We start from the raw sequence: 24,859 nt of genomic DNA, 5'->3' as shown, positions 1-24,859 counted from the left end.
GATTGGAGCTGCCTCTGACTCAGTTATCTGGTTAATCCATGCCATAAACAGAAATCAAAATATATAATTCAGGAAAATCTCTGAGAATCTCACTTTCTAAATTTAGTCTGTATGTGTCTTGCAGGATCCACTTTTTAAATTCCAGGAGTCTCCATTAATATTCACTAGTTGTCTGTGGGAATTAAACCAGAAAACTTTCAGGAATGTGAATTTTTTAAACTCTGCTCACACAGTGCCATGTCCATTACTTTCCCATTCCATAGATTGAATCAGAGGAGAGGGGATGAAACTCTCTGTATGGGCTGGCTATTTCGGGGTATCTGAAACACCCATCCTTATCTGCTACTTTTTAACACAGAACATTGTGTTAAAATGGTTTATGTGAGTTATGCTAAAATATAAAGCTGTATTTACTTTTGAAGTGAATTACTAATATCTGAGAGTGAATTTGTAGCTCTTACAGTTGTTTTGTCTCGTTAAACAGTAAGAAAAATAAGAGAGAAAACTGCAAACTTGGATACCAGGGAATTGTACTGGGTAGAACTGAGATAACTGATGTTTTAATTTTGCTTTAAACACAGTTTGAAATGCATTTAGGGTGTAGCAATTCAATTCAAATTAGAATTCTAGAATCATGCAGACTTTCTGCTTCTCTTTTTTTGTTGTTGTTTTTAATCCAAGCAGAAGTAAAAACCTCAAACTGGTTACAAGCTGTAACGGCTTCAGTATGTTCTTCAGCATTTTAATTGGTTGTAGTCACTCATGTTTAGGTTTATACACATTAATTCCCTGGAACATCTGTCATATGTGCCAGCGTTGAAATGACAGGATGCTGCTTGTCTTACCCCCACTAGTCTGTTTGGAGAAATGGGTGCTGTGGAAAGATGGTCCTGCTGGGAATTAGGCGAGTAGAATGTGGCCAGACTTGGCACAGGGTATCTGGATTGTTTGGAGAAAAACCATAAAAATATGTATTTATAGAAGTAACTAATAATCTCTTCTTGAATCAACTCACAAAAGAGGTGGGATCCCTCTGGGTTCATTTTTTAATGGCAAGAGAGAAGGTTCTCAAATCAATTTTTAAAAGTTTTTAGTATCAGGTGATTTTGAACTGCACATCTGTGTTTTAACCTGAGATAAGAAGGAAACTATTGTAGAAACAAAGAAAATCTCCCTTTAGAAAGGTTTCAGAGCTGTTTGTGTGTGAGCATATGCTTAACATGTCAAACCATACAACAAAACCAGACATCTTTTCATGTTGTACACATGCTAAAACACAATTCGAATTATTAGAGTGTGATACAACATTTCAGTAGAATGTCTGGAGGGCTGTGTATGTGTGTTGCAGGCAGTTATTTCAGCTGCGTACCTGAATTTCCTTCTCAGTTGTGAATTTGTTGTGCAGTGCATGGAAACACCCTCACCTGTGCTAAGCAAAATGCCACTTACATAAGGTGCTCTTTTGTGGGGAGCTGGGAAGTAGTAGCTGGGTAGAAAATTACCTCAGGAGTAAATGTCCAAGAAATACCAACTACACAGTAATAGTAGCAAGGAAATGAATTCATGCTGTTGGATTTCATAGAATGTATAACTTTCAGAGCCTCATAAGCAGGGAACTTCCTCAGTTTGGGGTTTGGGGTTGGTGGTGTGGTAAATCATCATCTTTCACCACCTCTGTCATCATTGTTGTCTTTACTTGGTGGTTCTTCTTCTATGCCCCTTATTTTCAAGTTTCTGTCTTCCCTTGCTCTCCTTTCCTTTTTCACTAATTGCCTTTCCCAGGCATTTTCCTTCTTTTGTGGCTGAATGCATTGCAACTTCTTTCTCCTGATTATGCTGATGAAATCCGTGTCGTCACCCGTCTGCTCTGATATCCAGTCAGCAGACCTTACCCAGAAAGAAAAGGGAAAGCAAATTTTCAGACTTTTTTTTTTTTTTTTAAAGGCCATGACTCAAATGCTTCTGTGCTGCAATTTGTTCTTTTCCTCAGGGTTGAGTTCTCACTGGACATGGCCAACATGTCATCACAGTTCCCTCCAAACATCTGTCAGTCTGATCCCTGCCTGCTCCAAACCCCTTAAACAGTTTCCCACGGCTGCTGTCGCTCTGTCCAGTCTTCAAAATGCCTCATTCATATAAAATAACAGCACAAAACCTCGATAGCCTCCAGGCTTTTTCCTCCACCAGAATCCACAAGTCTCATTCCTCTCTTGCATCTGTCATTTTTGCCTTGGAGATTCTGGAAGCCCATATGCTGCTGCTTCCTTTCTTAAAGTTCCCCTGATATCATGTGTGTTTTGGGGGGTTTTGTGAGGAACAGAGCAGGCAGAAGATGATATGATTTGGAATCCCTTCAGAGGCATCTAAGTTTTGGACATGCAGTGCTCCCTTGGGTGCAAAGTTTCCTTTGGAGTCACTGGAGAGAGGAAGACATCTCCTGAAGATAGTCCTCAGCACTTTCTCCTGTCAGCCAGGAAACAGGACATTCCCTCTCCACGGTCCACAGTCTGTTCTCCCTCACCCTATCCTTACCTTGAGGACTGCCAAAGCAATAGCTTTAAAGATAGCTTTTATTTTCCACAGGTCTGCCATCTTATTTTTATCAAATAATAATTCCTAATATCATCAGGTTTACACCCATAGCAAGGACCTTCTCAGCAAGATCCCAAATGTTTTATCAATGAAAGTCAATATTTTATAAATTAACTCTGCTGCTTATAACACAGTTTTCTTTGCCTTGCAATATTTATCCTCGAGATTATAAATATTTCTTCAAGGCCAGGTTGGACAGGGCTTGGAGCAGCCTGCTCTAGTGGAAGGTGTCCCTGCTTATGGCATGAGATGAGCTTTAAGGTCCTTTCCAACCCATACCGTGTGATTCTATGAATATTTATACCATTTACATCACTTATTCAATTTCTTAATATACAGGCAGTCACTGGCTATGCTGTGTGAGGAGCATGAGCTTTTTAATGAAGGGATTTCCAGAGTAGGAGGTTCATTGTCTTTTCTTAATTAAGATTTTCATGGGTTTTTTTTCCAATTTAATTCACATATAGCTTTCATCATTTTAGTGATTACCTGTTACCTCGTTTATGAAGAAAATACAGGGCAGAACAGAAATGAAATACTAGGAAATTTTGCTCTGGATTTTCTCTTGGTTATCCTTCAGCTGAAATACATTCATGCATTTGCTTTTTGATATATAATGTAAAATGCAAATCATATGCTAGCCTTAATTTTTTTGAAAACATGATCTGTTGTCATTACACAACAATCTTCCGTGGTGGGATTGAGTAAGTTAAATAATATGGCACAATCCAGTCACGGGGGGAGCATTTGAGTTGTTTCCAAGCCTGGTGAATAACAACTGATCTGCTTAATTACTTGAAGCTGTAAAATGTACTATAGGCAGAGGAAAATTATCAAAAGATGTCAGGTTTGATTTTGCTTTCTGATCGTGGAACCAAATAAGAAAGACTTAAGTGGCAGCCCCCATTTGGAGTGGTGCTTCAGAAAGCTCAATTTTTGGAAACTATGTGCTTGAAATCGCTGAGGAGAACAGTAATTTATAAGAGCCATAAATTTCTCCAGTGGTTTGATCACGGTGGAGGAACTCAGAAGGTAGAGTGGAGCTCCTAGTCCCATGTCCTGTTGGAGTCCCTCTCAGCACCAGCTGTGTGTCCAGCTGTGCTGAGGTGGCTCCTGCCCTGTGCTGGCACCCCATGAACCAGAATCCCAGATCTGAGCTCTCCTGGCCACCTTCACCCAGTACTTGGACTGGGGGAAATGACTTCTGCTTGTGAGATAAAACAAGTATGTGTCACAACAGCCTGCCCCCTGAATGTGCTGTATGGTGATGACTCCATGATCTCGGAGGTCTTTTCCAAACTAAATGATTCTGTGATTTTTTTATGATGTGCTTTTGGACCTGGTTCCACTTTGCTCTGTGTACAGCAGGATGCTTTTCCATAGTTCCACTCTTGAAAACACCCTTGTCTTTACTTTGATGACCTGATCTGTTTGTGCTTCTCACCGGTTGTTGATGTGATTTCCAGCTTCTTGTTCTGTTTTGGAGAAATAGGATGATTCTCCTACTTTCTGCAGCTTCTCTTTTGACCTGGGACTGGTATTGGACACACTGTGTTGCTCAGTTATCTCCTGAAAGTCCTAGGCGAAACAAACTGAAGTGAGGAGGGAAAAGGATGGGGAAAAACCAGAAGGTTCCTCTCTTTTTCTCTGCTGAGTATGTTCTCCCATCTGTCTCCATCTCCCAAGGAGAATTCCTGAGCATTTGCAGTGAGTGGCAGGAAAGATTGCAAAGGATGTGAAGGTGAGGAGGAAATAGAAATAGGCCCCCATACACAACAAACACAGAACCAGCTGTGTCATCCCTACATCTGTTCTGTCCATATATCCCCTCCAAACCCTGTCTACAACTGTGGAAAACAGAAAGGAGCAACTTCTTTCATCCCCCGGCCACATATGTGGAAAAAGATGGTGTTAAAATACTCACCAGCTGTTAAAGATTCAAGTGAAGTACAACAGATCATTATATTAATGGTAATTTGATTTTGATAGATTCGGCCATTTTTCTGACGGGGGAGGAAGAATCTGATTGATTCTGTGATTCTGTGAAAGACAGTGGATTCCTTCTCAGAGAAATAAGCTATTTCTGGAGTTTTTAATGCCTTTAAATAAGTTTTTAATGGCACAGTGTGCCAGTCTATGAGGAACAGAGAGTCCCAGAGGTTTCATGACTTGCTGAGGTGGCTGAGACCTTCCTAAAGTATCCATGACCTCCAACCCTCATACCCAGGCTTAACTATTAAGTTAAATTTTCTGTGCCAAAATGGTTTCTCAAAGAAGCTCTCCTGTTGAATTTAGCTTTGTTGAGAGCTCTGTTGATGTGTGAAGCTTGCCATTGTGATAGCATCTACAAATTAGGGCTGTGTGTTTCCAGGAGGTACAGTTGGCTTCTTACGGGCTCGAGTTGGTTGCCAGGACAGACTGTGGCAGACACATTTGTGGTTTATCCTAATTTATGCAGTGTAGCTTGGCTTCACTGCAGATCTATACATTCTCTGTTCCATTCCTGCTATTTTTTTATCTTTTTCAGCTTTTTTGTTTTTGAATAGCCAGTGTTTTACTTCTATTGGCTGGTGTTACCTTATGAGAACATCACATGGGTTCCACAGGGATCATAGGATTGTAAAATCATAGAATCATAGAGTGGCTTGGGTTGGAAGGGACCTTAAAGCTCATCTGCCATGGGCAGGGACACCTTCCACTAGCCCAGGTTGCTCCAAGCCCTGTCCCTCCTGGCCTTGGACACTTCCAGGGATGGGGCAGCCACAGCTTCTCTGGGCAACCTGTGCCAGGACCTCACCACCCTCACAGCCAAGAATCATTCAGACTGGAAAAGACCTCTAAGATAATCGAGTCCCATCATTTATCCAGCACCACTGGTGTGTGTTTGTCTCTTGGAACAAGTTTGAGGGTGGTTTGACACGTTGGGTTTGTAGGATCTTCCATGATGATCATGGTATGGACATTCTGCAATAGCCACAAACTAGTTGAGGTTACAACATGATGTGCAAGTGCCACAGAACATGCTCTGCTCATTCTGTGATGGGTGGATTTGGAGAAGTAGGAAGGAGAGAGCAGATTTGGGAAGCTAAAACAGGAAAATTACATTTCCTCCCAGTTTCCTGTGGGACTGCCTGACCGGGTCTGAGAGACAAGGTGTAAATAAACCTGAACTCTGCCCATGGGAGGCTGTGACTTTTACCAAGTTTATGAATCAATAGGCAGTGCTGTTGACACGTGTGAGTTCCTGTCTCAGCACTATGTGAGGCTATAACTGCTGATAAATCATAGACATGTCTGTAATGCACTGAAACAGTGACACACAAACACAACGCTAGACTGATACAACAGCAGCTGATTATTTGATCGGGTAAAGTATTGCCATAACAGCCCATGGAAAGGGTTATTACTGTAAACTAGGTTTTATTTTCCAAGACATACGTGCATAGATTCAGTCTTTTCTTTTGGATAGACCTGGGAAACACGGGAAGTAAAGTAAATATTCAGTTTTTAAGTTTCTCACATTGTTTTGTTCTCTCAGGGCAACGAATAGATGTGGCTGAGGGGCAGAGTAGAGATTAAGTAATGTAAGAATAAGACTTTGGAGAAATAACAATATATTAGATTATTTCTTTTCCTCTTATGGTAAAAAAACCTACTTTTTTTTGTGTGTATTTGACTAAACGCTTCAGTGATTTCCTAGTGTCTCCTGATAAACTCCTTGTGGTATGGTACTTTATGGCATCCTCACATTGTCCATGTTTCCAGGATGGTGCACTCAAATTGGAATCAGGTTTGATCAGATTACTTTGAGTTTTGGCTATTTCCAACAAAACTAATTGACGAATAACTGTGCAAAGACTTTCTGCTTTTTTTCACAACAAGCAAGTTGCATTTTCTCATGGTAGAGCAATTTATTGCAGCTTTTTTCACAGCAGATTTGAATGCTATGAGGGCCAAACATCTGCACGACACTTAATGGAATTAAATAGGAACTGTTTTCTCAATTTGCCCTGAATCAGTGTGTACTCACATGGGGAAAGAGGTTTTGTTGCACTTCCAGTAGCAACATGTGCCCACCTATTGCTGGGATGATGCTTTTCATTGCATGGTTGTGTACAGTCTGTGATGCGGATCTCAAAAAGGAATCTTGTTCTGAATAAAAATGTCCTGCAAGTAGTTTCTTCCATCTGCATATACTGAATAATTTTCCTCTCATTCCATATTTGTCTTGGTACAGTAACTCCTTGGGTTCCCGCTGTACTGATTTCTGAGATAGGTTGTGGAAAAGGGAGCACATTGTACCCTCTGAAGGCTGAGACAAGAGGAGACATTCATCTCATTTTATCAGTTAAAAAAAACACAACCCAGAAATCAATTGATTTTCCTCCAGGCTCAGGCAGAGCTTTACAGATACAGATTAACAAGTGCAACAAAAATGTTTAAGAAATTACCTCCTTTTATTATTTTAGCTTGTAGTTCTAACCATAGAATCATAGAATTGTTAAGGCTGGAAAAGCCTTTAAGGGTCCAGTGCAGCCATCATCCAGCATCACCATTAAACTATGTCCTCAAGTGCCACATCCACAAGTTTTTTGAACACTTCCAGGGATAGGAACTCCACCCCTGTCCTGGGCAGCTGTGCCAGGGCTGACAACCCTTTCCATGAAGCAGTTTTCCCAATATCCAACCTGACCCTTCCCTTGCACAACTTGAGGCTGTTTCCTCCTGTCCTCTCCCTTGTTCCCTGGGAGCAGAGCCTGACCCCCACCTGCCTCCACCCTCCAGGGAGTTGTGGAGAGCAACAAGGTCCCCCCTGAGCCTCCTTTTCTCCATGGTATCACAGTATTTTTTGTATGTTCTTAAAATGTGCAGAATATAGTTTGTAAATGAGCAGTTCCTTGCTCCCTTTTCAATATATAAAGAACCATATGAAGCCCTACTTGAAAATTAGAAACATTTTGTGCTGCTACTTGGTTTCCAAAAGCATTAATGCCCCCTGCTGACACTGTGCATATGCAGGTAGGAATTGCAGAATGATGGACAACTTCATTAGGTGAGAGGGAAAGTTTTCTTTCATAACAATAATGCAAAATTAGCTTTTCCATTTTATTAGTTTCATTATTACTGAGCTAATTGGAGAACTTGTACTGAGCCTGGTGCTTTGTGGAGCTCATTCCACAGAAATGAGGTCTGAGGGAGCTCAGCAACATTCAGAAGACATCCCGTCCTTTTAGGTTCAAGGGTGTTTTCAGATCTCAGTTCCTTAAAACAGTATAGTAAGTAGAATTATGTATTACTTTTCAAATCGTGGCTAGGCTTCGCGAACGAAGATTCAGGAAGGCTCTATCCACGTATTACTTTTAGGGTTACAGTTAATGGGCCAAGGCCCAGGAACATGGACATCGCTCCCAGCCACAGGGTGGGATTCTGGGATTTGTCCTGGGCAGGGCCAGGAGTTGGACTGGATCATTGTGGGTTCTGTCCAGCTCAGGATATTCTATGATTCCATCTTGCTTAAATAAACAGTCCTCTTACTTAGCTATGGATTATTTTATTTTGGACTTTTTCTAAGGGGGATGGGGAAAGAATGAGAAAGTATCAAATATGTGGAAACTCAAGAAGAGGTTGGCAAGGAACATAAAGCCAAGGCAAAGAAAGGGAGAAGAAGAGATGGACAGGGTGAGCTGAGCAGCACATGAATCGTGCAGGAAACAGCTCCTGGATGACCCAGCGTGGATTCTGATTGATACAATCATTGTTTGTCACTCGTGTGTCAGGCTGTCCTTGGGCTGTTACAGCTCCGAGAGTCAGCAGCTGGAATTAAACCTCTTGGAAGAGGCAAGTCTTTGAAGACCTCAGGCAGAGTTCCTTCTCAGCCTTCCAGTTCTGACCTCTGAAACTCCCTTTGGATCAGGCTTTGGGGGAGATTTGGTCTGTTCCTCTGAGGTTAGTAACCCACACACTTAGTGCCTCCAGGGTCTGCTCTGCAGTTAGACTCCTGTGCCAGCTTTCAAATCTTCATAAAACCATCCCTAAGAGATTTGAATGTGTTTTTCCCAGACTTACAAACATCTCTGCAGACTGTCAGTGTTCAATGCATTTACCTGGTGGAGGAAGTCAAATCAAGTAAATCCAGGTCGTGATGCTGCTCATACATTGTAAAACTTCTGGGAAAATAACCAAACTACACAGCATGAGACACCTCTGTTCCTAGTCCTTGCTTAGCTTCTAAAACTGGCATTCTATCCTGGAAATTGCTTGGTGGATATTGGAGTAAGTGGACAGCACTCTGTATTTGAGTGGTTCCGTATTTTTAGTGGTTGACTTAAGGAGAAAAGTTTTCAAAGTGGTAATTACAGGCATCTCTTAACTGTGATTACTATAAATTAATGATGGCAAGCCACAACCACTCTAAACTTTTGAAATCTGAGTATGACTGTTTTCCAAAAGCTTTCTCTTTCTCCTTAGGGAATGTGTCCTTTTAAATTAGCCAAAGTCTGTATTGCCCCTTAACAAACTATTCTGTTGAGCTGCTGGAGGTCAGGGGTGGGACATGAGAACAAATGTGGTGTCCCTCAGTGTTTATGGATTTGGCTGCCTCCAGCTGGTGTTGGAATTGCTGATTTGCTTTTCCAACAGTTTGCTGATAGATTAGGCCAGTGTATCCATTCAGTAAACACCCTCATCAAGAGGTCACCGTGTATTCATAAATTCTGGCCAGGCAGCCCTTTTTGTTTGATGCCATTTGGTATCAATTTCAGCTGGAGCTCTTTCAGTTCCAGAGGAAACTGATGGAAGCTGCAAATGCATTTCTGAGTCTTAGCCAGAGACATCATTTATTTATTTGGTTTTGCTCTCAAAGGCAGATGGTAACATACGACAAACAATGTCCTTACCACAAAAAAAACCACTTCCCAACCCCTTCCCAAAAAAATCAGACAACTCCACTGTCACGTAACTGATGTTTGTAAGACAAATATTCTTAAATGTTCAGATGAATGTACGAGGAACAATCCTACTGTCATCATGTTGGTGCTGAAGTGCAGGTGATTATATTGGTGTAATGGCAAAGAAGGAAAAAGAGAGAGAAGACGGACCTGGCTGGAGAAGGTGACACTGGAAGATGCACATGGAAAGAGACGTTGGTGTGATGAGAAGCCCACAGTTTGTACGAACATGATCTGAAATGAGCTTCTCTGGAGTACAATATCTTGGCAATCTCTGTAAGTCTCAATCCATACTGAGCTGCTGCCTTTTCTTCTACCTTCTGAAGTGTGAATCTTTACCATCCCCGTAGACATAAGGTTGTCTTCTCCCACTCTGCCCGCAACTAAAACATCTTCCTGAATCACCATGACCCGAGGCTTTGCTCTGTTTCCAAGAAGAGACTGACGAAAATCTGCACTTCTGTGCTTGAAACCTGCCTCCAGAAGGAAGGAGAAAAATCTTTAAATGTCAGGCTTTGCTATTTTTGCAGCCTATCCCAGAAAGCAGCTCCTGCCTTGCCGTCTGCATCCATGGTTGCAATACACGGCGTGCTTGGCACGGCCAATTATTGCTGTTTGTCTTGTACTTGTCAGTTGTTATTTTACAATGAAAAAAACTCCTGTAGCAAGTTGTAAATGCTTCCAGTTGGTCAGCCTGTCGTGAACTGAATGTGAATCTTCTTCGGCCGTGCTTGGAAAGCATTGAGGGTTTTGAGAATAGTCTTCGTACTTTGGGTTGGGATTTCATGTATTCATATTGTGTGAATCATGTAATAGTTTGGGTTGGAAGGGATCTTAAAACTCATCTTGTTCCAACCCCTGTGCCATGGGCAGGGACACCTTCCACTGCACCAGGTTGCCCAGTGCAACCTGGCCTTGAACACTTCCAGGGCTGGGGAGTCCACACCCTGTAGGACTCTGCTCCACGATGATGAGGCATCCACAGAAGACTAAGTAAAAAATGTCAGGACTCTGCTCTGTAGGATAGAAATGCCTTCTGATAGGTTGTTTGTTGTGTTCAGAGCATATTTGTATTCTTGAGGATTCACAGAACATTCACCACTAACAACATTTGACAGTGAGCTCCCTTTGCAAGGTACTCACTTGGAAGAGCCTCGAGGTGGACTTGGGAAAGTGGTTTGGTTTTAACAGTGGGTTAAAAGAATTTAGAATTCATTAAAAGGACTTAAATTGATGTTAATTCACAAAGTGAAATTGGAAAAATATTATGAATTAAGATCAGGGATCTTTTCTGTAATAATAGATGTGGGAAAATTTAAAAATTCTCCCTGCAGCCTGAGATGACAATTGGATTTGTCAGAGTATTTCTGTCCATCCTGATCTGAATCACTCACTCACCATCACCTCTGTCACTGGGCATCATTCAGCCTCAAACATCATTCAGCCTCAAATATGAGACCTGGCTTTTTACTCAGTCTTGCTGTTAGTTGACTTGTTCTCACTTGTTATTTAAATATCAAGAGCAATAAAATGAGAAACCAGGATCTTGCATCAGTGCTGAAGGGATGAGAGAAGAGCAGTTGGAACTAGGTAATCTTACAGGTCTTTTCCAACCTTTATGATTCTGTGATTTTGAGAAGCAACAGAACATGGCAGGGCATAGTCAAACACAATATTGAGAGTTGTGTTATTAATGATGTAAATAACAAGTGTGGAAGTGAGCTCAAAAATACAGGGTTGATGTTTTAAACACTCATTTCGAGTTGTTTAGAGGATAATATAACACAAATATCCCCAGATCTTCAAGTGATGCAATTTATGCATCACATTGGCCAAAATTTGCAGAACCAACGACTAGACACTGGAAAATGGTGTCAAGAGGAGAACAACTGGGCCCTCAAACTGGAGACAACTGGAGAAGTCAACCCAGAGGTCCAAGTCCCAGACATTTAGTTCTTAAGGTTTTTTGATTTATTTAGTGATTCTCATCCAAACAAACAGTGTATTTTAATGTTACAAATCCAATTTCCAAGTGGTTAAGGATAAATTGCTCTCATAAGACAGTCTTGATTAATTTCTGGTTTCTCTTGTTAATGTGTAATGAAGGTAAAGAGAAATAAATTAGAATTATTCCGAGACTTTAAGGCAAATATTTCCTGTGTAATAAACACCACAGGTTTATTCATTCAAATGTACTGGGGTGGAAAGTGATTTCTTGGTGAAAGAGCAATTGCTTGTTGTGAGTGAGTGGCACAATTATTGTCAAATCCCAGTTCCTTCCTTTGTGACCGGAATGGTCCTGGGGAGCAGTGATCCAAACTGGAAATGGCATTGCCTCAGGCAAATAATACCCTGTCTAATGTATTTGATTTTGCAAAGATAACAAGCTGGGTTACATCTTTGCTTTCGCTTCCATTAATGGTTCAAGGAAAGGGAGGACAAGAAAATGAAACAGATTATTAAAACTGCCTTTTAGTGTGGTGTCACTTCAGGCAAAAGCGAGCGATGCCTTAAGAAATCTTTGGAAAAATGTAGTATTTATGCTATGTAGAGAAAAGTAGAATTTATAATGTATTTTTGTTCAGTTTACTGGGGGTTTAGTAGAGAATTTGCTTAAGTATCGAATGAATAATTTAGGGTCACTAATTTGTCGTATAGACTAAAAAACATTCCTGGCCGTAGACAAAGAGAATAAAAACACAGCCTTTAACTACACAACAACCAAACTGAGAGGTCAGTGTGGAGGGAGGGATGTTGGGACAAGCCTGTGAACCTTTGAAGGGCACCAGCTCTTGGCTGGAAAAGGGAATGATTTAATTCTGATCGATTTTTTTAATAGTCAATATTAAAATCTCTCACCAGAAGCAGTAATTCTAATTGAATAATATTATATTATTAAAACACTAAGTTGTATAAGCAGAACAGTTCTGATACAAGCACACAGGGGAACTTCAAGACCTTTATGTCTAGACTCTATGAAATGGTTTTGTTGAAGCAAATATCTGATGCATTTTTGATGCTGTACTTCTGCCAGGCGTGATATGGAACTGGAAAACAAAGGGGAGGATGTTTCCCTAGTGAGCTTGCAGTCTTAATTAACAAGACTTAACAAATACAATTACCACAGATAAAGGTTAAAAAGAGATAGGAGAGATAAAAGCAAATCTCAAACAGGGACAAGAATTAAAGCAGATATATTGGTGTTCAAGAATCCTTTGCCTCCACTGAGAACAGCAGACACTAATACAGATGCTTTTCAGAGCTGCAAATGGCCTATTTTCCTCCTGGATCTCTTGATCTGCATTTTCAGAAATTTAAATGCTGGATTTCAAAGCCAAAGGAAGAATTTCAGAGACTTAAAGAACACTGTTTTATAACATATGTCACCTTTCCAAGTAGATGCCTTTTGAAGGCATTTGGGGTTTAGAGTAAAGCAGAAATCTCTGGAAACAGCAGTTTGCTGCTATCAGAAATAACCCTTTATTTTTCATTTCAGTGTGACCCTGGTGTAGGGAATTATCTGATGCTTCAATTTGACATAAAGGGCCTGGGTTGGGAATCTTGTAGCTTGTAACAATTGAGTAGATTTGCCCACTCCAAGGGAGAACTGCTCCCAAAAAATACAGGTAATTTTACCTGAGTCAGAAGAAATAGCAGGATCACTTGGAGCTTTAGAGCTGTCCCCTTTAGTCACCCTTTTCTTGTGGCAGATGTCTTCTTCAAGCAACTACTTTTTGCTTGATAAGTGCTGCTCCAGTAGTGGTTTTGGGGTAGAATTTTGTTTATTTGTTTATTTATAAGAGAGAGGTGTTGGGGTGTTTTTTGATGTTGATTTGGTATTTCACAGGGCTTTACTGAGTCTCTTTGGATCCAGGAACCAGGAAACTGTGATGGGGAAATTTTGTGATGTTGGAAAATCGATCTCTGCAGCTTCAAGCACTGAAGTTAAATTGATGTGATAACTGTGACTGGTTTTGTCACCAATAATTCCTGCCTTGAGCAGGATATTAAAGAGGACAAATGAATTAAAAACAGACCCACTACTGACTACACATTTTTATTTGACTTCCTAATGTTAAATTAATTGTTGACAGAGATTATTTAGGTAGATTGGGTTTGTGCTGTACTTTAAATTAAGCAGTTGCGGTTTTACTTTGCATGCAGGAAAGATCCTTCCAAATTTTGAAAAGGTCACCACTGTTAATCATTTCAGGAAGGCAAGAAAAGATGCTAATAATGACTCAACTGAAGGGAATAACCAGGATTAAAAGCTTCTTAGTGCTTAATAAGTATAAGTGTGATCTTGATTAATTCATGTTATCAACCCTGTGACAAAGGGTTCACTAAGCATGTGGTATAGCTGAAGAATATAGCTTTTTTGGGGAGAGCGTTATTTGGTTTTAGGGATTTTGGCTTTCTCCTGCAATTAAAAAATTGGAGATTGATGATGGGTTAGATTTTGGATGCCTCAGGTGTCAGAGGGGTTTGCTGTAGGAGGTATTTGTGGTTAAGTTTGGTTCTGCAGTGCTGCAGAGCTCCCAGTGACTCCACTGTGAATAAAGTGGGAAACTTCTGTGTATTGAGACTCTTCTCATTGTGCAGCTGGGTACCCCAAAATGGGATCAAACTTTACTTTTTACAAGGGTCTGGAGTGACAGGACAAGGGGGAATAGCCTGAACTCAGGTTACCAGAAGGTTTAAAACTCTCAAATGGAGAAGAGAAGACTCCAGGGAGACCTTAGAGCCCCTTCCAGTGCCTAAAGGGGCTCCAAGAGAGCTGGAGAGGGACTTGGGACAAGGGCCTGGAGGGACAGGACAAGGGGCATGGTTTCCCACTGCCAGAGGGCAGGGTTAGATGGGATAGTGGGAAGAAATCCTTCCCTGTGAGGGTGATGAGGCACAGGTTGCCCAGAGAAGCTGTGGCTGCTTCATCCCTGGAAGTGTCCAAGGCCAGGCTGGACAGGGCTTGGAGCAACCTGGGATGGTGGAAGGTGTCCCTGCCAATGGCAGGGGGTGGAACAAGATGGGCATTAAGGTCCCTTCCAACCCAAACCAGTCTGGGATTCTATGATTCTGTGATTTATGCATTTTTAAGGGTTTCATCAGTATTATTTGTATGTCTTTTGTGCTGCTGGAAATGTCATTCACTTTGGTGAGGACAAGTCAGTGCAGACCAGAAGAAGGGCTGAGCACATATAGAATTATAGGTACCTGATAGGGAACCAGTCCTGTTTAAGAATCATTGCAAATATATTTTTCAGGAGATAATTTCTGTATTGAAAAACTGTCACAGGTCTTGCAGGAACGAGATCCTATTTTCATTTTAAGGCTGCTTTATTTGTCATCCTTTTTAGTCATCCTTTCAGCACCACAAAGTGATTTTGGAAAGAATCCACTGGCCTTCTCTACAGCTTGGTATTTATGTTAAATAGGATGTATAGATACAGTACAAACAAAGAACTGATAAACTAGGAAGGAACTCAGACTTAATTGTTTATCCACAACGTCTTCCTTCCCCTCACCCCCAAAGTCTGTGACTCCTAATTAATGAGGAGTTCTTTTAGTTGACAACACAGGAGCAGAATAAATATTGAAGGATTTACCATAATAATATGATTTATTGTATTTTTGAATACTTTGTGTTTAATTGTATTTTTTATACCAAATGATCAGAACTATTCATATTTAGTAAATATTGTGGTTCTTCTAATAACCTACACTTCTATTCTGCATTTCATCCCATTATTCTTCATAATACTTTTATCTTTTAACACTCCGGGTTTTTTCTTTTTGTATTAATACCTGAAAACAAATGTTGACAACCAGCACAACTATTTTAGCTAAAAGATGACTGTTTTTGTATTTTAATCTTTCTTTATCCTAATCCCATGGGGCTTTTTAGGCTTGTTTTCTATTTTCTCTCAAACCTATCTGTTTTTTCACATACACACTCTCATTCCAGGTGTGAGCCCTGGGTTTGATTTTCTCTGCCTGGAGTATCCCTGTTGTGCTAATTTTTCCTGATAAACAAGAGAATTTCTAATGCTTTCGACATATGATCTAAAGAATCCAATTTCATCTGAATGTCCTGCTGTTCTTGCATCTCTCAGGCTAATGCATTTTCCTGTAGACAATTTGTTTAGCTGAGGATTTAATCAGCTGTAGCATCTATTTTTGTTCCCGCTTTTCCCAATCCCTGCCTCGTAGGGAGCGTATGAATCCACATTCCAGCTCAGGGGAAATATATTGACTTCACATTTCTAATCTAGCATTTAATTTTTAGAAGCCCAGGCCACATCTTCATATCTTTCAATATTTTTAAGATACTGGCTTTAGCTTTTAAAGCATTTTTTCCTCATTGTGCTGCAGTAATCCTTCACTGAACTGGTTGGGTTGAGCTGTTTTGATTGGTGTGACACGTGTGGGCCTCCTGCTGCTATACTTGGATTTACGTTTTATGCGGAAGATTAATCTCCAGGTCATCAAGTTTAAATCTTCTGAGGACAGAGCAGAAGGAATTTTCTGTGCTGGATGTTACTGAGTTACTGTTTGTAGAGCGTCCAGGTAGAGCCTCTCCTTGCTCTTCACTTGTTCTTTCAATTTGCAATAGGCAAAGCCACGGTAGTGAATTCCCACCTGGACAAGGCTGTGCTTGTGTGTCCCTGGTGTCCCAGTGGGAAGTGGTGACAGTGGTCTGCACTGACAATGGAAAGCAGCAGTACTGGAAGTGGAATTAGAGTGGATTGGAAGTGGCTCTTTTCTCCTGTGGACCTTCATCTCACAGCTTGAAAGGTGGTCGGTGAACACCATGGCCGGGTGTGAGGAGTGGACTTATCACTCAGGCTTGTGTTGTGATATTTGGGGAGCTTGGATGATTTCAGGGCCTTGAAGTGTGGAAGCAAGACCATTAGTCACTCTGGATGCTTGGTGAGGAGCAGGCGTGGATGAGCTTGTGTCCAGAGGGCCATTGTGAGAGGAGGCAGGCTGATGGCACATGGGCGGAGCCAGAAGTTATATATGAAAGAAGTCACCTTCTTTAGTTTGGGAGCAGCTCTGCTTCTGCTTCTTTAGTCCAAGAGAGCCCCTTCTGGGCAGTGTGTGTGTCCTGTTTTCCAGAGGAGCCCCTCACTGTCCTGTCTGTCTGTCTGTCTCAGGAAGCAGCCTGGCATCAGCCACATGTGTGGCTTCTGGAGCACTGAGTTGGAAGGGACCCGCAAGGATCATGGAGTCCAGCCCTCAGCCCCGCACAGGTCCATCCCCAAGAGTCACACCCCAGAGGATCATCCAAACACTCCTTGAGCTCTGGCAGCCTTGGTGCTGTGACCACTGCCCTGGGGAGCCTGTTCAGTGCCCAACCACCCTCTGGGGGAAGAACCTTTTTCTGAGATCCAACCTAAACCTGCCCTGACACAACTTCAGACCATTCCCTGGGGTCCTGTCCCTGGTCTCTACAGAGCAGAGATCAGTGCCTGCCCCTCCTCTTCCCCTCCCAAGGAAGTTGTAACTGCAATGAGGTCTCCCCTCAGTCTCCTCTCCTCCAGCTGAACAGGCTTTCAAACAACAGAAAGAGGATTTTCCTGTATCAGAACTGAATGTCTGGGCCCCTGGGTTATTACTTATGCAGAGGAATTCCTCCACCTCTGGTTTCCAAAAAGTCTGCCTGGGACTGAAGCAATCTTCAGCCAACAAAACATCCCTGAAACTGGTAGATGTAGAATGGAATAATTGGTGTAGGCTCTGCACAGCCTTCCTTTCTCTGCTGGAAGCTCTGAGCTGGCTGTGTGAGGCACCGGGAGAGACCTCAGGTACCCTCCTGCAGCATCATTTTCAGGCTTGGAGTAATGAACGTACAAATTCTCCTGTGGCTGGGGCGAGTCCCGGAATGCGAGAGGCTCCGGGATGTGCATCTGCGGGAGCTTGTGTTGTGACAACTCCCATATGTTCCCACCTACACAAGGAAATGTGATTTCTGCCTGATCAGCCTTAATCCTTCCTCGGCGATAATGGGAATGTTTCGGGAGGCGCGTCACTGCTGACCAACCTTCCCCAACCTGCTCCCGCTTTCCAGATCCGTCATGGCAGCTCGGGGCTCTGGGAGGGCATTTACAGGGTTGAGGTCTCTGCTCTTCAACATACACCAGAACCACATATGTTTTCCAGGAATGTTTAACCTGCAGTGTGTTGACAGGAGGTTTGGGAAGGTCTCTTATGAAGAGCAGGAAACCATCCTTCAGGGAGTACCTGGACAATACATGTTGTCTCCTCACCCACCCCCTTCTCTGCACTGAAGGTTTCATTTGAGTCACCAAGAGATTATCCCAAAGTGCAAATTAGATCTGTGAGAAGAGATTAAATTTACTTTGTCTATTTATTTATTTATTTAGGAGCTGACCTTATCCCAGGTTTTGATTGTGGTGTTTGTTTTGGGTTTTCTTTTGCTTTTTACTTTTTCCCTTTTAAAATACTATAGGACAACATGCTGGGATTGAAACAGTAGTAAACCCAATCTGGTAGCTAGCCCAATTGCTATTTAGGTTCATCTACTAGTTTTAATTGGGTTTCAGTCTCTTAATAAGCTATCTGGTGTCCTGTGGATTGTGCTGGGAAGGAGTGCAGTGTGAATACTTCATTCCTCCATTCTCAAAATGTCTGTATATAAAACCACCACAGTTAAACCCACAGTCCCTGACAGTGTGTTGGATTTTGAGGAGCTGGGTTTTATGAGTTTTTGGAAAACAATTTGCTTTCAGTACAAGTAGACCCTCAGTTAATACATTAACAGCTGAAAATATCCATGGAGTGTCCTGATGAAGTTTTAATTTCAGTTTTCTTGTTGAAGTAAGAACTGGAAATTAGGCCAGTCCAAAATTTGAGATGCTGTGCCATTGTGGACAGTTGATCTCTGATAAAAACAAGGCTGGAAAACAGAAGGTTGCAACGTAAATCCCATTTCTTTCTTCTGCTTCCAACACAAATTGACCAAGCTGCTGCCTCGTTTCACTTGGGCTGATTTTGGTGCTTATGGGTGAGCTTTTAACTCAGCACAGCATGAGAGGAACCTGCAGTTTCCACCATGTATTTCATCTCTAGGGCTTTTATTTCAGAGGTTCATAGTCATCTCATAAATTCTTTTCTGAATTTTAGTAGATTTTCACCAAATAGAAATTCAGCAGATTTTCACATAATTAGTTATACTGAAGATACAAATTGTTTGTATCTGTGTGACTTGGGTTAGTGAATGTCCTGCTCAGGATTTATGGCCATCAAATGTTGACCTCTAGTTGAAACCATGGAAAAAAAGTTTGATGAAGGTTCTCCTTGACCAAACCACAATTAGCAATTTCCACCATTAATTCACCGTATATGATGAGAAAAGAGAGGGAGAGGATATGGATATTGGAGACTTCTGTCTTGGCTGCTGAGTGATACCCAGGGAAGCAGATTTCCTCTTCTTGGAGGAGTGACCATCCCATTGTTATTTTTCATGGCTACCTCAGGGTTCTGGGACTATTTGCAGATACCTGTCAGATGGATTATGTGTCACCTGATAAATCCCGGTGACCCTCCATCACCCACCTGGAAGCTGTGGAGCATTTGGGAAGCGAAGAGTCACGAGAGATTTTTTTTCATTATTTAAATGTATTACTGAGTGATTTTCCCTTCGAGAAGCATGACTGTTCAGATGATTCACGGTTGCTTTCTCGTAGGCATTTCAGCAAGCAAACACAATAGAATAGACTCATGTTGCAGCTTGTTTACTTGAGAAAATATCCAGAACACAAATTGTAATTCATTAATCTGGGGGCATCTTCCCAACTATAATTGTTAAATTAATTTTAGAGTGGTTTTAGCCAATTTCATGGTGATGAGCTGCATGTCAGGTCTGTGTGTTCACATCACACTTGAAGAATACCGCCTGTACTTGCGCTGAAAAGCTGCTTTAATATTGAAATTTTGATATTAGGCCAACAGAGTGGATGGATACTTTTGCCTCCAGCAGTAGAAATGAATTGTTTTGTGCTTTGTAATCTGTTACAATAACAATTTTCTTGCTCTTGCAATACATATCTCTATTTGGATGGCTGAGCAATTTTTTGCTTGTAACCTCTGTGTCCAGAAAGGCAGGTGTAACATTTAGAGAAGCCTGAGGAAACATTCTCAGAGCAAATCACTTGCATTTTCACAGGTTGATTTTAGGAGATGCTACGGAATTTTGCTGTGAAAGAGTGTGGTAGACAGAAAGAACCAAAGTAGGATATTCACCAGAAAAGAAAATGGCAAACAGTGCCCATCAGGGAAGATTTAAAAATTGGTGTTATTTACTCTTGAGGCGTGTGCTTTCTTGAAGTTCTATAAGAATTTCAGAAGGAACCTTCTTTCCACATCTGCTGCAATAGGGCAAGAAATAATTAGCAATGCCTGCAGCAAGGGAGACAACCAGGCTCTCAACATTCAGAAAAGTTTGGTGAAGAATGATGAGGAACTGAACTCTATTGCTTGGGCAGGCTGGGAGATCTTCAGCCTGAATTGTTTGTTGAGTGAGGCTGGAAAGTTTTGGATTTAGTTGAATGTACTTTGGACTGTGGGAAGAGACCAGATGACTTCTAGAAATCCCTCACAGTGTTGTCTTTCTGTTCGTGACAGAGGTGTGTGGATATTCAAGGGAACTTCTGAGACAATACTGAAAGAGGTCACAGAATCCTGGAATGGTTTGGGTTGGAAGGGACCTTAAAGCTTGTCTCATTCCACCCCTTGCTGGGGTGGAGACACCTTCCACTAGTCCAGGTTGCTCCAAGCTCTGTCCAGCATGGCCTTGGACATTTCCAGGGATGGGGCAGCCACATCTTCCCTGGGAATTACATCCCAGCCCCTCACCACCCTCTCAGGGAAGAAATTCTTCCCAATATCCCATCTAACCTTGCCCTCTGGCAGTGGGAAGCCATTCTCCCTTGTCCCTCCAGGCCCTCCTACAAAATCCCTCTCCAGCTCTCTTGGAGCCCCTTTAGGCGCTGAAAGGGGCCCCGTGACAATGTAGAACGTGTAGTAAAATAACAGGTCTGAACATAAAAGAACATGTGTTTTAAAAAACATTACTCATTTACCTATTTAAAGCCTCTTTTTTAATGCAGGCAGGTAGATGAGTACAAACTTGGTTCTGCTCCATCAAACCGGGAGGAAGGAGACCTCTGCTAACACTGCCACGGCGTTCTCTGCTGTGAGTCGTCGTACTACACCTCCCACCCTTTGCCTTCCTCTGTGTGTTGGTACACATGACTGTGAGGGATAAAGGCTAGATCTAGACTGAAAAGAAGCAGCAGAAGGTGTGTAGTGCAGTGGAAAGGGAGCAGCCACATCACTGCTTTTAGCTGAGGCTTTTCCTTAAAAACCTCTGTGTTCGATGCACTGTTGGTCTTACAGTGCTAAGTACAGGGCTCCTTAGTCATTGTAATTAAAGTATGGCCCTCCCTGGGAAGGAATAAGTCACCTCCCATCTGTGTCTGTTGTTTTGAACCACGGGTCAGAGAGGGAAATAATTGCTGGGAAGATTGATGACTGCACTTACGTAAAACAGCACAGGTCACAGATCTCATTTTAGTCGTCCCTGCAGTCACACTCTGGGGGTGTTAAATGTGTTGGACATGGTACCAGGGTAAAACAGCAGGTGAGGGGGTTCTGCCCCTCTACCTGCTCAGGTGAGACCTCACCTACAGTGCTGCCTCCAGCTCTGGGGTCCCAGCACAGAAAGGACATGGAGCTGCTGGAGCGAGTCCAGAGGCACCAGGATGATCAGAGGGATGGAGCAGCTCTGCCTGTGAGGAAAGGCTGAAAGAATTGGGATTGTTCGGCCTGGGGAAGAGAAGCTTTGGGGTGACCTAATTGTGGCCATCCAGTACCCTAAGGGGCCAACAGGAAAGGTGGAAAGACTATTTACAAGGGCCTGGAGGGGCGGGAAAAGGGGGAATGGCTTCCCACTGCCAGAGGGCAGGGTTAGATGGGATACTGGGAAGAAATCCTTCCCTGTGAGGGTGGTGAGGCCCTGGCGCAGGTTGCCCAGAGAAGCTGTGACTGGCCCATCCCTGGAAGTGTCCAAGACCAGGTTGGATGGGGCTTGGAGCAACCTGGGATAGTGGAAGGTATCCCTGCCCATGGCAGAGGGTGGGACTGGGTGGGCTTTAAAGATTTTTGATTGTGATCACTTCAAGCAGGAGGGGTAGGAACCAGAGTTTGTCCAGGTGGATCAGTGGGGATCTGAGTGCCTTGCAGGGTCTAGTCCATCATCCGTATTTATTCTTCCTCACAATTAACTTCAAGGGGTTTTGTGATAAACAGAGTGTGAAAACCCATGTCATGAATTAGGAGGTTCAGGTTGGACATCAGGAGGAAATTCTTCATGGAAAGGGTTGATAGGCATTGAAAGGGGCTGCGCAGGGAGGGGGTGGAGTCCCCATCCCTGGAGGTGTCCAAAGAACGACTGGACGTGGCACTCAGTGCCCTGGGCTGGGTGACAAGGTGGGGACTGGGCACAGGTTGGACTCGATGGGCTGGGAGGGCTTTTCCAACCTCAAAGATCCTTGGATTCCGTGAATTGCCTCAAGAATAATAATATAATAAGATGAGGTGCTTGGCTACAAATCCCCTACTACCTCGTTACTATGACAGTTAATCAAGGGACCATGGAAACAATACAGTCAGTATTTTGTGGTTGGTTGTGTAGTTGTCACCTTTACCTGGAGTGGGGAGAACCCCCAACAGTGAAATCTTCCTAATAGTCTTGTCCCCCTAAATTATATTCATGATTTTTATGTAACAAGAATGAAATTTTTAAAAAATCCATTGTCTTGTCTAGCACTTGAGTGAGAATGACATTGCTTTACTTGAATTATTTAAATGATGGTCTGTGAGATCCAGGTAATTATTTAATTACATTTTTTTGATTGAATTGAGGAACTGGCAAATGGTGCAACTCTCCCACAGGAGTTTTCACCTGCATTCACTGCTGGGAAATAATTTCAGTTAATGCCTGTATTCCTAAACTCTCTCTGTATCTCCAAACTCTCTGATGCCAAAACCCACCAGGATTTTCATGGGTAGGATTTAATTTTGTAGTTCTTTCTTACTGAAGTATAAATCTTTGTATTGTTAATCTAATTCTTTGGTCTCTTCTTGTCTTACACAATAGAATAAAGGCAGCCCTTTATGGTAGCCAGGAACCCTGTCTACAAGGTTAATTATAATTTTGTGGATAATCCCTCACTCTGATTCCAGCTGTTCTGGACAGAATTGGATATACCTACCCAGAATTTGAATTACATCCTTAATAAGCTTTTATTTTGTTTATGAAGCATTTGAGTGGCAATTGGCAGCCTGGATGAATATACCCACTTAGGTACCAGCCTCAGCAGTGTATTTCTTGATTGTTTTATTTTTAATTTAGCAGGACATTACTTTCTGTCCCTCACTCTTAACAGCTGCTTTGCTTCATGGGACACATTGTGTGTTCCTTCACCTACGAGTTTGTTCAGTGAGATGAAGTCATGCAATTTTCACTAAAAAAAAATAATATTTTCTGTTAAGTATGTTGTGCAAGTTACCAAACATTTTCAAGGATTAAAACAAAGATTATTTCTTTTAGCTGTCGGCGTCTCTTCTTAGAAATCTCTTAATGTCATTTATGTTATGGAGAGTTGTGAGGATGTAATTTCACAGTATCACCATGGGATTTCACAGTAGTGTAATCCTTGAACCATGGGATGGTTTGGGTTGGGAGGGATCTTAAAGCCCATCTCGTTCCAACCCCTGCCATGGGCAGGGACACCTTCCACTATCCCAGGTTGCTCCAAGCCCTGTTCAACCTGGCCTTGGACACTTACAGAGATGGGGCAGCCACAGGACAAGGGCCTGGAGGGCCAGGACAAGGGGGAATGGCTTCCCACTGCCAGAGGGCAGGGTTAGATGGGATACTGGGAAGAAATCCTTGCCTGTGAGGGTGGTGAGGCCCTGGCACATGTTGCCCAGAGAAGCTGTGGCTGCCCCATCCCTGGAAGTGTCCAAGGCCAGGTTGGCCGGGGCTTGGAGCAGCCTGGGATAGTGGAAGGTGTCCCTGCCCATGGCAGGGGGTGGGACAAAGTGGGCTTTAGGGTCCCTCCAAACCCCAGCCATTCTGTGATGTTCATGTATCTTTGACCTAGTTAATTTATAAACAGAGTGAATTCTGTCCTGTTCCTGGGAGATTCTGCTTTGCTCCAGAGAGTCACTGAGTGCTGTGAATTTGCTGTCCCAGTGATGGGGATCCTTTCTGTGGGGTCTGCCTTTACGTGTTTTCTGCTTGTGGATGCAGATCCTTATTTTTAAACAAATTATATCATTCTCAGATTGGCAAGACCTTGTTGTTTGTATATGTAGCAAAGTTTAGTGCAAACAAATCAAGGACAATAGGAAATGATTGCATATTTCTCTGGCTTAGCAATAACGAGAACTAATGCAAGGTGGTTATTTGTTCTGGAGATTGAATTATGACTTATTCCATTTCATTGAAGTGGATTCTCTACAAAGAGCAATTTCTGAGTGTCCCCTTCTTCATTAAGCAACAATTCTTATCACAGGCTTAGGGAAAACACCTAAGCCCAGAGACACACAGAACAGGATTTTTAGTGTTATTTGTAGTACTTTAGAAGAGCGAGCATTGGGAGTTTTGGCCTTTAAATATATACTTTTTGAGTCTTTTTGATATTTAAATTGAAACCATGTTCTTCCTTTTCATGGCTCAGTGTTACACACACACTAAATAAGGTGCCAGCACCCAGCTCCTGTTAAGTTGTAGATGCAGTAAGAAAGAAATACTGGTTTTTCTGAGTTATCCCAAGGAGGGTTTTGCATGCAGGGAAAACAACCTTGTGGGGGAATGGAATCAGCAGAGCCTAATAAATGAAAATAAATGCCTACCAATAAAATAATTCGTTTTTTCCTAAGTATTTTGGAGGGTGGAAATTTCCATCCTGTCCTGCACTTTGATGTGTTTGCACTCTCAGACTTTCAGGTGACTTTGTGAAATGCCAGAAATTATTCAAACACTGAAAACACTTAAAACTCGTCAGAAATCAGTATGTTGTACCTTGTGGCAAGACTTAAAAGTCCAACAACATTCATTTCTGGCAGGTATTTTTCTTGCATAAGATCTCATGCTTGGACTTGATCTTAGAGGTCTCTTCCAGCCTAAACGATTCTGTGATTCTGCTGGAATCTTAAAACACGTTTTGTAGTAACTGTTCAGGTTTCAAGTGAGGAATGTGGATGCTGTAGCTATCCTGGGATGTTTTGTC

At 42.2% G+C, this 24,859-nt stretch overlaps 1 protein-coding gene across 4 annotated transcripts in view; it reads left to right on the top strand.

Moving 5' to 3' along the window:
* PDE4B (phosphodiesterase 4B) overlaps window positions 1–24,859 on the top strand; it is a 198,803-nt gene that overhangs the window by 44,667 nt on the left and 129,277 nt on the right. The window lies entirely within an intron of this gene.

This window comes from Pseudopipra pipra, chromosome 9, assembly GCF_036250125.1.
Source record: "Pseudopipra pipra isolate bDixPip1 chromosome 9, bDixPip1.hap1, whole genome shotgun sequence".
Lineage (NCBI taxonomy): Eukaryota > Metazoa > Chordata > Aves > Passeriformes > Pipridae > Pseudopipra > Pseudopipra pipra.
This window is presented reverse-complemented; position numbering and strand designations above follow the sequence as displayed.